We start from the raw sequence: 15,239 nt of genomic DNA, 5'->3' as shown, positions 1-15,239 counted from the left end.
CTTTGTCAACGCAATCTGTAGCTTCATCCTGCTCCATTGCCCAACCAAGTCGAAGAAGTTCGCCTTCAACATTCATTTCCAAGACTTCAAGTTCATCTTGAATCTGTGGGTTCTCTTCTTTCATCCGCTTCAACTTGTACAAGGTCAGCAAGAGCTTCCCTTCACATTCTTCCAAACCTGCCATGTCTTGTCGTTCAGCTTGGCCCAAGCACAATGCTTCACCTCTGCTAAACTTGTCACGAAGTATTACACTTCCTTCACCATTCACCAGGTCTCCTGCAAACCTGAATCAACTCTTGATACCAACTGTCACAAAGTAACAGTGGGATTAGATTCTTTCCCTTTGCACTTCACCTGAATCAGCTCTGATACCACTTGTCACGAAGTGCAAGTGTGTAGCAGCTTCAATACTTCAACACCAGCTCTGATACCACTTGTCACGCCCCTACACTGGCGGTAATATTCCAACCGCACTATAGCAAGGTGCGGCACCACCGACCACTTTCTTTTCACCAATACTTATGACCATGGACTACGCCTAACATTCGTACTTAGTTTATTTCTTTGTTACCAAGTATTAAGTTATCCTTTATACACGATGAAAACCATGAACATTCATCATAACAGCATTAACATATAGAAATGCACAACAGTATAAAGGGAGGGGCAACTCCCCGATGTGAGTCTGCCCATATATCAATATATATATATATAAGTTCAATCTTGGGAAACCCCAAATTTACACTTAGCCAATTTTCACAATCATCGGCAAACTCGGTTGCCCAGCTTGTCGGCACGCCTGAACGGTCGCCACATGACTTGCCCAACTCTTCGTTTGCCCCGTCGCACGTTTCGTGTCGTTTGCCCAACTTGGGCACCCACCCGTGTCACCGTGCCACCCAACTCGGGCACGTTCCGCACACCAGTCGCACCTTCATTCTCAACCCAACACTTCATCGCACTTTGTTTCACCTCCGTGTCGTTTGCCCAACTTGGGCGCGCTCCTCGTGTCCGTGTCGCCCAACCTGGACGCCCTCCGCACGTCCTCGTCGCACCGTCGTTCACCAACCCAACACTTCACCGTTTCGTTCAACCGGTCGGCGGGCACACCTCCGTGTCGCCTCGCACGATCGTTCACCCGAACAGGGCGCGCCCACCAGCGGGTCGCTCGTTCACCCGGTCGCACGATCGTTCGGCGGGCGCCCGTCGTGCAACCCTGCCCGAACTCGTTCAACCGCCCGGTGCGTTTCCACCTGGCCATCCGACGTTCACCTGGTGCCCAACCTGGGTCACCCTTCATTCACATATTGTCTGCTCAGTTTACCTTCGCCCGTTCTGCCTGTCGTGTGGTTACATCTGCACTATCCCAACCGCAGAACTTTGCACTTCCATATGACTTGCGAGCTCGTTGGTTGATGCCCCTTCACCACAACTCATCCATGGTTTATATGGTCGCCACCAACGCTCCATTGTTTGGATGACCTACCCAACCATCCATTTTTGTGTTTATGTCTGCACGTCGGCCCACCCATAATGTGGGTGACCACCCGCTCGCTCGTCGGTTCACCCGTCGGCCCACCCATCGGTCGGAGCACCCGGGACTGCCCTCATGGGTATAAGTCTCCACGCTCAAACTCCATCGCATATCTTTCAAAACACTTCGCACGGCCTGCAGCTCGTCTCGTGCATCCACGTACTTCACCAACCGCAGCTCATCGCTCGTTCGGTGGGTCAACCGCCCGTCACACGAACCACAGGGAGTTACAATAAGGGTCTTGGGAGGTATAAGGAATGGGTGTCGAGAGGGGAGGTGGGATTTCTCCACCAAAAATAAACTACAACCATTTTTTAAAATATAATTCCTGACCACACTATAGTCATTTTATTATTACTTTCAAAGTCTCACGAGTTCGTAAAATTTTGAATTTAAATTAACCTCCCGGATCTGAGATTCATAAAAAAATAAATTTTATTACATTTATTTAAATACAATGATATATATTATATAATTTTAATTATTATACAATCTCAATTACAGTGGTTTTGTAAGACAATTAGCAATAAAATAATAATTAATTAAAAATTAATATTAATTTATAAAGATTAAAATAATATGTATTTTGTACAGTTTTTAGTCTAGGTAGTAAAAATTACTGAAACTTTGAATGAACGTCATTTGCAAATCATAAGTCTAAATGATATAAAATTAGAACCGATGGAAAGCTAACGAGAAATCGAATGCAATGAAGTAATTAAAATGCAAATCCAAAGAAAATAAAAATGTCGCACAAGTAACCAAATGAAATTATTAAAGGGAAATATAACCAGAATTTATTTAGAGGGTCCCCATTATTATTATGAATATAATAAATTAAAAATGGGGGGGAGGGGGGTTGTGATTTTACCACAACAGGACCCCACAAATTGCCTGTAAATGGTAGCATCAACCTCTTCACCTAGAGTGGCATTCTCCTTCCTCCAATTTGTAGCTAGAGGTGTGTCCATGCGATTACAATTCTCCATGTGAAATATCTGAAGTATTTCAGAGGCATACTTCCCCTGAGACAAAAACAATTCACCATCACCTTCCCATACTTCCAACTTAAAGAAGTAATGCATTAAGCCCTTGTCTTTCATCTCAAATTCCCTTGCAATATCATCTTTGCAAGAGCGGATCAACTGCTCATCACTTGTCAATATTAAATCATCAATATACAAAACAAGAATAAGAAACTTACCATCTACCACAATGAGATAGAGTTTCACATGTACTTCACTTTTGGTGAAGCCCAATCCACTAAGATAATTGTCGATCTGAGTGTAGCATGCACGGGGCACCTGTTTGAGACCATACAATGCTCTCCTGAGTCTGCACACATGTGACTCCCAATCACGTCTTAAATCCTTTTGGTTGCTTTATGTAAATTTCTCCTCCATAACGCCATTGAGAAATGCAGTCTTCATATCCATTTAGTGGATTTTCCACCCCATCTGCGCAACTAATGCTAGAATAGATCTAATTGAGGAATATCTTACAACTAGTGCAAAATTTTCCTCATAGTCCACTCCCTCTATATGAGAGAATCCTTTGGAAAAAAATATGGCCTTGTACTTCTCGATGCTCCCATAAGCTGCATGCTTCAATTTGTAAATCCATCTACACCAAACCACTGATTTCCCTTCTGGTCTCGAAACCACCTCTCATACACTATTCTTCATGATGGATCTATATTCTTCCACCATGGCATCAACACAAACAAGTTGAGAAATTGCTTCCTTAAACGAAGAAGGCTTTGTCTCAATGAGCTTTTTCATGAGAGCCATGTACCCAGTGTACCTGTCAAGTGACCTCCTCTGTCTACGTTGTGATGTAGGGGCTCCCACATTCTCCTCCTTTGGAGCTAGAAGCTCCTACTCTGGTGGGATACTCAACTCTCATTCTAGAGAGCATCTCATATCCTTCTCCTCATCAAACTTAACATCTCTCCTCACAACTATCATCCTCAGTGAAGGTAAATACACCCAGTAATTGTGTGGAGTTTCGGTGTATCCTACAAAAAATCTCAAATCTGTTGTAGGCTCAAGTTTCTTCCTCAAATCCTTGGAGACATGATAATAAATTGAAGCTCCAAAAATTCTGAAATGAGACACATCAAGCTTTCTCCCAGAGAAATCTTCCTTCGGTGTGATCATACCAAGTATTCTATGAGGACTTCGGTTCTGCAAGTAGATTGTGATGTTGCATGTTTCCTCCCATAGATGTAATGGCAGCCCCTAATCATGCAACATGGCCCTTGCTTCTCCCACTATGCTTATGTTATTTCTTTTAACAACCCCATTCTGTTGTGAGTTATGGGGTGTTATAAATTCCCTTTGGATACCTTCTTTGGCACAAAGATCCTTGAAGGCATGCGAAACAAATTCACCTCCACTGTCGCTCCTGAGAGCCTTCACCTTCTTCCTGGTCCCCTTCTCAACCAATGCCTTGAATTCAACAAATTTTGTGAAAACTTCATCCTTCTTCCACATGAAGAAGATCTAAAATTTTCTAGAGAAATCATCAATAAAAATAACATAGTACTTATGTTTTCTTGTGGAGGTTGTAGAAAATGGTCCACAAACATCACAGTCAACTCACTCCAAGATTGCATCTACTCTGCTATCTACGATGAGAGATTGTTGAGCTAATTTATATTCCTAAACTAACACAATTATTTATTATCAATCCGGGTTGTTTATTCTTTGAGGCAAATTCACTATTTGTGAATATCTAATATAACCAAACCTTGAAAGATAAATAATTAAAAGCTAAAGAGAATATATCTTATAACTCTAATTCAATCAGCTCAAAAGAGAAAACATTGAAAGGGTTCTTGAACTCAAGAAGTCCACTTCCACCTCAGTTATTACTTAATGAATTAGATATTGTAACCAAAAACTCAAGATGCATAAATTATACATGAAAGAAGCTCTTAACTTAAGAGACACTTAAAGTTTTCCATCATAACTCATTCATCTCAAGATATAAATCTAAATGGAAACAAACTATTTGCATGTAAACAAAAGAGACTAGTTCTGATTCACCATTTCATAGAGGGAATGCCCAACTTGAACACTTGTTTTCCAACTCAATTAAATGATGAATAAACCATTAACAAATAAAATCAATCACTATGCATAACCATAAGGCAATCTGAAATAAGACTTTGAAAAACTAAAGCTACAATCAACCAGATTTGCAATGAAATAAAACTAGTTTAACTTGGAAGTGTACTTAGCTTGGAGTGGGGGCCCTCCACCCTTGCCTTGCACACTTTTGAAGATGATATCAGAAGCTTTATATCAGTCACACATCCATGTATTGAGCAGCAAAAATGAGAGTAGCACAAGTCTTCAAATTAAGTCTTCAAACCAAAAATATTACAGCATAAAAGTATCATAAGTCAATGTGTTGAGCCATCAAAGTTGTGGCTCTTAAATAAGGAGTTTCATGAAACCAACTGATCTACATTCACTCTAACAAACCTATCTACTCTAAGCCACCTATCCAAGTCGAATCCACTCCCCTCATCCCAAGAAATATGACTAATATCATGGAATCTCAAAACTGCCCTATTTAGATGGGATTTCTAGATGACTAGTCATGATTGACTAGCTCCAAATAGGCATAATAAAGCTCGTTCTATTGGAACCAAGCATAGGTGGCTTGGTCCTAGTTCCCAAGCTTTGCATTCATGTATCCCATTCGTGCTGAAGTGGCCTGCATCCATATCAACCATGAAGTGATTACGAGAATTTCTGAAATTGCCAAAATTGCACTTAAAATCAAACTTTTATAAAAACTTTAGAAATTGACAAATTAAAGCTAAATACCTGATTAGACATCAAATATTCATTAAAATGGAATGGATGGAGTGAAAATGAAGGATAAATAGATGGTTAGGTAAGTTTCTCAAAGCAAAATAAGATCAAAACTAAGGCCCAACATCTCTCCATGCTTATGATCAAGCATGTCCCCATGCTTGTTTGCTCCTCTTGGACCTTCTTCCCTCTGAAGTGGATGTTGTACCTGTAGTTGTTTCCCTGTTCAAACAATCTAATTTTGATTCCTGCTTTACCTTCAACATTGCTGCTTTAACCTTTTGTTTCTCATATTTGGCTTGCCACATATTTTTGTCCTTTAACCATTTGAATGCTTGCTTGGAAAGTAATTCATTTCTCCTTTTCAACCTACTTATTTCTTCTTGTAACTTTTCATTTGTTTTAATCAGCTTTGCATTGTCCTTTTTATGTGTCTTATTCTCTGTTTTTAATTGCTTTTCCACAATTTTTCTTATTTCTATCTGATCAGTTAAGTCTTGGATTTTGGCCAAATTAATTTCCTTTTCAAAGTCCTGGGTGGTTTTCATTAATGATTCTCCTGCATCATTATCATATGTGGAATCCCTTTCAAGGGGTTCTTGTGCCATATCATGTTCTTCTGGTTTTCTAGGAGAATATGCTTCTACTTCTTTTTCCAAATCAATAGAATTCCTATTCCTAGGAACAGACATGACAGATGTTTCAGTCTCATGCATGGCCATATTTCTAGCTCTTGTTCTTGGATATAAGGGAGAATTCATCAAGCTCCTGTTTTCCTGTTCTACTTTGTCCTGTATCTCAATAAACTGTTCAGTAAAATGATTTTTATTCATGAATTCTTTCCATTCTAGGCCCTTTGATCTCACCTGGTGTTCCACTAAGATTTTGATTAACCCTTGATGATATATCTGTGCTGCCTTTGGCCTATGCTCCTGTTTCACTGTTTCAATCATTTTCACAAGACTTTTGTATAGGAAATATGGTAAATTAATCCTATCATCCCCTTTGATATGCTGTAGTAATCTAACATGATATAAGTGAGCAATGTTGTATCCACGATCACAAGTCAAGAACTTTTGAATGACCAAGACCGGTTCTCCCCATGGTTCATTAAACCACTCCCTGGGTATCCCTTTCATCCTATCAAATGTCCCCTATCATTGGCAAATCTAAGGCTTTGGACAAGTACTCTTGAGTTACTGGGACAATGATTTCTCCTACTTGAGTTTGGTCTTGGCTGAAATTATTGATGAAATATTTAGTTATCTGCTCAGAATGGCCATTAAACTTCTGTAGAAATCCTATCATCCCTGACTGATACAGTTTTTCTACAGTTTCTTTTCCCCAGCTTTCTCTTTGAAATCTTGGTTCTACCCGGCTTGTCATGATTTCTGTGAACCAATCAATATAATCCACTGCTGTTACTAACTTCATTTTAACAAAAATTATGACTATTGTTTTTAAATGAAATTCCGGAAGCAACGAGGCTTACCTTCCCCCTCTGACTCAACTTTAATTTGTTTGACTCTGACTTCTTTAACCTCTGTTGTATTTCCTCTGCACAAGCACTGTTTCAATTCCCTGTTTAAGGCAAACAACACCTGAATATCTTCTATCAATACACTGCTCTCTGTTTGTTTTTGAAAATTAAATACACATGCAGCAATAACCATGTTTACTCAGCTCAAAATAACATGAGTTACTGTGTATTTAAACAAAAACTTTGAAAAAAATTGGCTCTCGGCCTCACAACAGATCCTCAAAAACACTCTCGGCCTAATCCCATTTTACCATTTTTCAAAAAAAATGACTGTGTAATGCAGCAAATTGCTCTCGGCCTTTCAACAAATACTCAAGAAAATTGACTGTATAATGTAGCAAATTGCTCTCGGCCTTTCAACAAATTCTCAAGAAGATTGACTGTGTAATGCACATGGATTTAATTGACAGAGTTATAAGCTTACATGCGCTCGGCCTCATTATGCTTACTGCTCATAAACAATGTCAAAACTTTTTTTAAAAACGCAGACTACAAAAACTCTCGGCCTCAAGACACAAAACAATGCAAATTTTGGCATTCAACTAAGTCTTGCAGTCAACATAGCATGTATGCAATCAATCCCTACGCATTTCAATCCTCTGTTTTAATGTAAATGGCATAAATACATTAAAATCTCAATACGCAGGCGCGCATTACGGCATGAATGCATTTCATTAGTTTGAAATCTACGCAATCTACAACATTCATCTGTTTCACAATCCAACCTCTTTTGGCATATAATAATGCGTTCCTTGTTTTGGCAGCCCATAACACATACAACAATGCTCAACAATCTGATTTCGTTTGGTAGTCAACAACTCATATGACAAACATTCCCTGTTTTTATGCGTTCCTCTGTTCTGGTCACACCACATATTAACAGAGACCAGCACGCAGCAAAAAGGAAGGTTAAATGCAACAATGGTTTAAACAATCAGCGCTCATATATAAACAACCCTTGGCACTTCGGCATTCAAACTAACTCTCCGCGTTTGATGCATTAGATTCCATATTCTTATAACGTGTTATGCATGCAATAGCTAATCTTTAAATGCTGGACGATTGACCACTGTTTCTACACCATAATTGACGCATAAAAATCTGTTTAGTCTATCCATAAGCGCTGTCATCTTGGAGTTATCACGGTTTTAGTGTTACCTGACTGTCACTGGGCGCGTGGAATGCAAACAAGCACTTCAAATCCCTCTTTCTTCGGTCAGTCAAACTGGTGGCAAAGCAACAAAATCTGTGAGTTAATGGCGAGGACTCATACATATCTACAGTCGCCGAGCGAAATAAACTCCAGTCTTACCTTGCTTGCTTCCAAAACTCGGCTTTCTCCACTCATTTGACTCAGATTTCGTCTTTAAAATCACCTCAATACACTCCTTTCTCCTTTTACTATGCTGCGACTTCAAACATGATTTTCTTAGCTATGGCAATGAGGATTTGTGATTTGAACAACACAGGGGAGGTTGGTTTATGACTGTTTCACTACTATACCCTGCGTTTCATTCATTGGTGTTGTTATGCGTGGTTACATGGCCGTCCTCATTGACTCAGTCGCCCGACTGAGTCATGAGGATGGTCGTATTATTGTTTCATACGCATATCTTCCGCCGCTCCATCGTCCAATAACCATAAACTGCCATGACACCGTGTCAAACCGTACCTGTGTGTTGGCCTGCGTGGTGTTTATGGGTTATCGTTTTGTTCATTGCTGCGACCCTCGTTGATTATGGCCACCATCGTGCGCCTTCATTGCAATGACATTTGCATATATTATTTCATGACTTGGCCGCAGCACTGCTGTTTGATTATTATCATATGGCTGGTTGCATAAATGTGCCAAATACATACCTTATACTCCATATGATATGCGCCCAAACTTTAATCTTTGCACTTTAAATATCATAGGTTTGCGTTGGAAATTTATATGCCATAATGTTTGTTTGAATACCATGTTTCTCCGCTATCATTCTCTAATGCTTACGGCCTTCTCCTTATATCATTCCTTTGTAACCCATGAACTTCATTATCATAACCCGCGGCCCTTCATAACTATGTTATATGCTTTTGGATATGCGCATTTGATTTATGTATATTCCTTATACCTCCATGTTATATGCGCATTACCTTATACCTTAATGTATTTGATATATGCGTATACTATATTCTCTTTGCAACATATATACCTTATACCATTAGCTTATGCGCATTTGAAAAATAACTTTAGCGCTCATATAACTTATGATATATATGTTCAATGCCTTTAACTTATATAGCGCATACCTTTTATAACATAGCTTTATAATTTTAAAATGACCATTGGGGTCATGTTTAAAATTATAATCATTCTAATGCTCTGAGTTTATGTGCAGGTGAAAAGAGTTGTCCTAGCTTGATCTTTTTGCGTTTAAGGAAAATACCTAGGGTTATAAAAAGATGTATAGGAAATGTATGTGAATGAAATGGAATATGTATAGGGAATTTGGGGTATATATTGGGAATGAATATTAATGAATATTCGCAGATACTAACTTCAATTAGATCAAAACTAAAAGTTTCAAAAAAAATTGAATTTCAAGCACAAAATGGCTATGAATATACTCCCTTGAATGCTATTTGTACAGGTGGAATGTTGAATGCTATTTGTACAGGTGGAATGGAATCCAAAATGTTGTGGATAGATGAAAAGTAGAATTTTATTACTGCTCCTTGTTCACTATGCTCCATTTCTTGAATTGTTCAGGTCCCTTTTAATAATGTTTTCCTTTCAGGTCCCTCTGCAATGCTTCTGGTATATTGTCGGCTTTGATCTGGTTCTGCTGCAACAAGTTTGCTTCAGGTCCCTCTACAATACTTCTGGAATGATTTGATCTGCTGCAACTAATGTTTGCTTCAGGTCCCTTCTGTAATAATGTTTCAGCTCAGGTCCCTTCCGGTTCTGCTGCAACAAATTTGCTTCAGGTCCAAAGTGGACAACACAATCCCTTAGTTGTGGCAGCTAAAAGCTTGCTACAAGATTCTCCCTTGCTGAAAGTTTGACTTGTCCTCAAGTCAATTGTGGAAAGGTCCTGCATTGAAATTGTGTGAGAATAGTAAAACAAGAATATAGAATTCATAGAGTCCAGGTTTCCCTGGTTTTCCCCTATGAATTCGTGTTTGCATGGTGCCAGTTGCTTGGTTTTCACCAGCAAACAAATTATTTTTTATGTTTTGTTTTATTTCATATATCTTTTTTTCTTTTTTTATGTTTTTTTTTTTTTTTTTTTTTTATATTTTTTATTTTTTCAACAACAATTTTTTTTATTCTTTTTTCGAACTGGAAGATGGCAGAGCCATAATTTCCAGTCATGTTTCTTCTACCAGTTGTTTCATGAATGTCTCTTTACTAATAGGTTGATGATAAACTTTCAGCCTATGACCATTTACAACAAATGAGGTGGGGTCCTGGTCAATGGTCTTTATCTTTACTGCTCCATTGTCAAAGATTTCCTCAATTTCATATGGCCCTAGCCAGTGTGTTGTAAACTTCGCTTTGAAATCCTTGAATTTGGAGTCAAATAATAAGGCCCCGTCTCCCTTATGAAATGTCTTTGTTTTAATGTATCTATCATGCCATTTCATTCTCTGTTGTTGTACCAATGTTGTCTATTCAATTGCTTGTTGACGATGTTCATCCAATTGGTTAAGTTCCATGATCCTCTGTTGTTGTGCTTCAGTTAGGTCCATGCCCAATTCTGCTGCTAATCTATAGGTTTGTATCTGAAATTCAATAGGCAATAAAGCTTCTTTCCCATAGACCAACTGGTATGGACTAAAACCAGTTGTATTTTTCCATGTGATTATGTAGGCCCATAATGCATCTTTTAACTTTTCAGACCAATCTTTTCTATTCAGCTGCACCGTTTTAGTCATGATATTTTCTAAGACCTTGTTTGTGGATTCTACCTGACCATTTGCTTGAGGGTGATATGGAGTAGACTTCCTATGTTTTATCTTATATTTCTCTGTCAGATCCCGCACTAACTTGGATGTAAACTGCGTTCCTTGATCTGTCACTATTTGTCTTGGTACTCCATATCTTACAAAAATTTCTTCAAAGAGGAAGGTAACCACTGTGTCCTCTGTCGCTCTGCTCACTGCTTTGGCTTCTACCCATTTGGTCACATAGTCCGTGCACACTAGGATGTACCTTTTTCCATTTGATGGTGGATTAATGGGTCCAACAAAATCAAGTGCCCACTGCTCAAATGGCTCAATGAGGACCTGCGGTTTAAGCGGCATTTCATCTGACATGATGGGTCTCCCTATTCTTTGGCAACTATCACATTGCTTGACATATGCCTTAGAATCCTTGAAGACAGATGGCCAGTAATAGCCCAATTGCAGCACTTTATATGATGTTCGTTTGTCTGCAAAATGACCACCACATGGTTCGTCATGACATGCCCTGAGAATATCTAGTATTTCATATTCATGCACACACTTTCTAATCATTAGATCTGAACCAGTATAAAACAAATCACCATTCACCCAGCTATACCTAGAACTTTCTCTAACAATTTTCTTTCTTTTCTTGCTAGTGAATTGAGTTGGAAATTTTCCAGATGACAAATAATTGGCAATATCTGCAAACCAAGGTGTTTTAACTGTTATGGCAAACAGATGTTCATCAGGGAAGTTGTCTATAACTGGATTTGGGTCTTCAGGTGATTGGATGCGGGACAGAAAGTCAGCCACCTGGTTTTCTTTACCTGGCCGGTCTTGGATTGTAATGTTAAATTCTTGCAATAACAGGAGCCATCTTGTAATTCGTCCATTAGTGATGGGTTTGTTCATCAAATATTTTATTGTTGAATGATCTGTGTGAATAAAAACTTGATATCCTGTTATGTAATGCCTGAATTTGTTTACTGCATGTATGACGGCTAACATTTCCTTTTCGGTGACTGTATAGTTTGTTTCTGCAGGTGTCAAATTCTTACTGATAAAGTATATTGCATAGTTGAACAAATTTTCTTTCTGTCTCAAAGAAGCACCTATTACAGTATCTGATGCGTTAGTGGAAATATGAAATGGCAAAGACCAATTTGGCCCTCGAAGTATGGGTGCCACTGACAGCTTATCTTTTAAAATTTGAAAATCATTCTGACAACTATTCGTCCATTGGAATTCAACATCTCGTGCTAATAGTTTAAACAGGGGTTGAGCTATTTTGCTAAAGTTTTCTATGAATCGTCTGTAATAGCCCGCATAGCCCAAGAAACTTCTGACCTCCTTTTGAGTTGTAGGTGGCATCAGGTTAACTAGGACTTGAATTTTGGCTGGATCCACCTTAATTCCGGAGCCGGAAATATGGTGTCCCAGAACTATACCCTCTGTTAACATCATATAGCATTTTTCGTTACTTAATGACAGATTTGTTTCGATACATCTCTTCAAGACTTTCTCAAGATTGTTAAGACAATCATCGTATGTATTTCCATACACTGTGAAGTCATCCATATAAACTTCGACACATTCATGGACTAGATCAGCAAATATCGCAAGCACTGCTCTTTGAAAAGTTGCAGGTGCATTGCATAAACCAAATGGAAAAACATTATATGCATAGGTTCCCCATGGGCAAGTAAATGTAGTTTTGTCTTGGTCTTCTGTTGCTATTCTAATCTGGTTGTACCCACTAAACCCATCCAAGAAAGAGAAGTATTTCTTTCCAGCCAAAGAATCTAGCACCTGGTCAATGAATGGTAAAGGAAAATGATCTTTTAAGGTAGCTTTGTTTAATTCTCGATAATCTATACATACCCTCCATTTTCCATTTTTCTTTGGTACAACAACCAGTGGTGAAACCCATTGACTATCTGAAATAGGATAGATGAATCCAACATTTAACAGTTTTTGCAGTTCCTCTTTCACTATTTCTTTCATCATAGGATTCATTCTTCTTTGAGGTTGTCTAACAGGTTTAAGTTTATCATCTGTATAGATGTGGTGGATACATGTGGTAGGATGGATTCCTTGCATATCAGTATAATCCCAGGAAAATGCTTTTGAGTATTTCTGTAGTAATGCAATTACCTCTTGTTCTTGTTTTGATTGCAGCTGGTTTCCAATATTTAAATGTTTTCCAGGATGTACCTCAATTGTTTTGATTGTTGGGTTGGTAATTGTGTTTACAGGAAAGATGTCTACCAAAGAATTTTGCAAAGTTCGAATAGTACATGTTTCCTGAAAACATTGATTCAGAAGTTCATTTGCAGCTTCATATTGAACTTTCCTAAGCTACTCTGAAATACTTGGTTATGAGATAAAAAGGTCCATCAAATCTTCATTCTCCTCCTCTTCTCTAAAATCAAAGAATTGATTGATACTTAAAACTGCTTTTGTCTGTTGTTTTTCCTGGGTTTCAAGTATTGATTCTAAAGAAGTGGTTTGTGCAGGTGAATAGAGAGTGATATGTTTCCTTTCATCTCCATGTGAGATTATCATACTTCCAGATCTGCATCCTATGAAGGCATCAGCAGTGGCTAACCATGGTCTACCTAATATCAGGGGATGTCCTCCCAAGTTTGTCTTTGGTTGCAAGATCAGGAAATCAACAGGATATTCCCATGAATCCAATGAGACTATGATATCTTCTAACATTCCTTCAGGAACAACTTTAGATCTATCTGCTAATTCCAAGACTGTTGAGGTTGATCTAATGTTGTTTAATTGCAAAGTTTTCATTGTCTCCATTGTCATTACGTTTATAGCTGCTCCCAAGTCTATTAATGTGTTAGGTACAGAGAAATTATTTATTGATATGGTAACCATTGGGATACCAGGATCAATATATTTTTCTATTACAGTTTGAGTAGACATGAGACTTGCTAATTTACCAATGACTTGGATTGTTGCAGGTTCCTTTTTCTTTCTTTCTTTCCGAATGCACAATTCCTTTATTGTCTTTGCATATATCGGTATTTCTTTAATGGCTTTTAATAAAGGAATCTTAACATATGCATTTTTTAACTCATCTAAGATATCAAATTCAGGAAGGGTTATTTGGTTTTGAGTTTGTTGTTCTACCAACCTTTCAGGATAAGGTGGTGTTTGTGTTGTAATATTTGTTCCTTTCTGATTTTGTACCTTAGTTTGTGCTGTTTCAGATGATTCTCCTTGTTCAGTTGGTTCTTCTATAATTGGAGGAGAATCCTTCTTAAGTACTTTTCCAGACCTTAAATGGACATCATCAAGAGGAAGAATTGAATATGCAGGATAACATGTTGCTTCCTCTATAGTATATGCAGATTTGTCCACTTTGTTATTCGGATTGGCCACCGGTTGGGATGGTAATTGTGTTGGTCTGGGTTGATTTGAAGGTAACTGTAACTGTTGTGGTTGTGTTAACAATGGTGGTGGATTCTGCTGTTGGAATGGATATGCAAAATTTTGTTGCGGAAATGGCATGGATGGAGAATATGGTGGGTATGAAAATGGTTGTTGGTACTGTTGCTGGTAATGTTGTTGATATTGTTGAGACTGTTGAGGTTGTTGGTTTCCATAACCATATCCCCTCCAATCTTGTGCAGGTTGTTGTGGATATTGTTATGGAGGCCAAGCTTGCCATGGCATTGGAGGGGTCCAAGGATTATAAGATGGATAAGCATAATTTTGCTGAGGGATTTGTGGCTGATTTGGTTGAGGCATTCTAGGTGGCCATGGTCTTCTTGGTGCAACGTAATAGAAACCTTCTGCTCCTTGCATTTCTTCCATTGAATTAGTTTGTAAGTCTTTCAATGTTACACAATTTTCTGTGGAGTGATTGCCTGTACAAAGACCACACACTTGAATGCTATCTAAAGGACAGTCTCTCAAAGGATGTTTCTTTTTACATTTTGAACAAAATATTGCTAAGGCTTTTTCTTGTTCTTCTTTCTTCTTGTTTGCCTTTAGCACATCTACTTGTGTCCCTAATGTACTCAAAAGATCTGTTTTGGAATTTTCCAATAGACTTCCTATTTCAGCTCTTGTTTTCCCTGCTGCAGCTGACTTTGCTGCTTTAGAACTTGCTTCCCTTCTTCCGGTTTTTGATCTTCCTCTAGAATATTTCTGACATAACTCGACAGTTTCATCAAATGGAAGATTTGAAATATCTCCTTTACCCATTACATTCAAAATGTCAAGGTACTCATCTCTTATGCCTTTGAGGAAGATTGTGCGAACAGTTTCTTGATTTAAGGAATGTTGTTTAGACTTCTGAAGATTATATGCAAATCGTTCTAAATATTCTTCTAGATTTTCATCTTCTTGTTGTGTCATTCTAAACACATCTTCCTTTGAATCT

Source organism: Pinus tabuliformis, chromosome 1_1 (genome assembly GCF_031772625.1).
Source record: "Pinus tabuliformis cultivar Carrire ecotype Pingquan chromosome 1_1, CPIR1, whole genome shotgun sequence".
Classification (NCBI taxonomy): Eukaryota; Viridiplantae; Streptophyta; class Pinopsida; order Pinales; family Pinaceae; genus Pinus; species Pinus tabuliformis.
Note: the sequence above shows the minus strand (reverse complement) of the source record.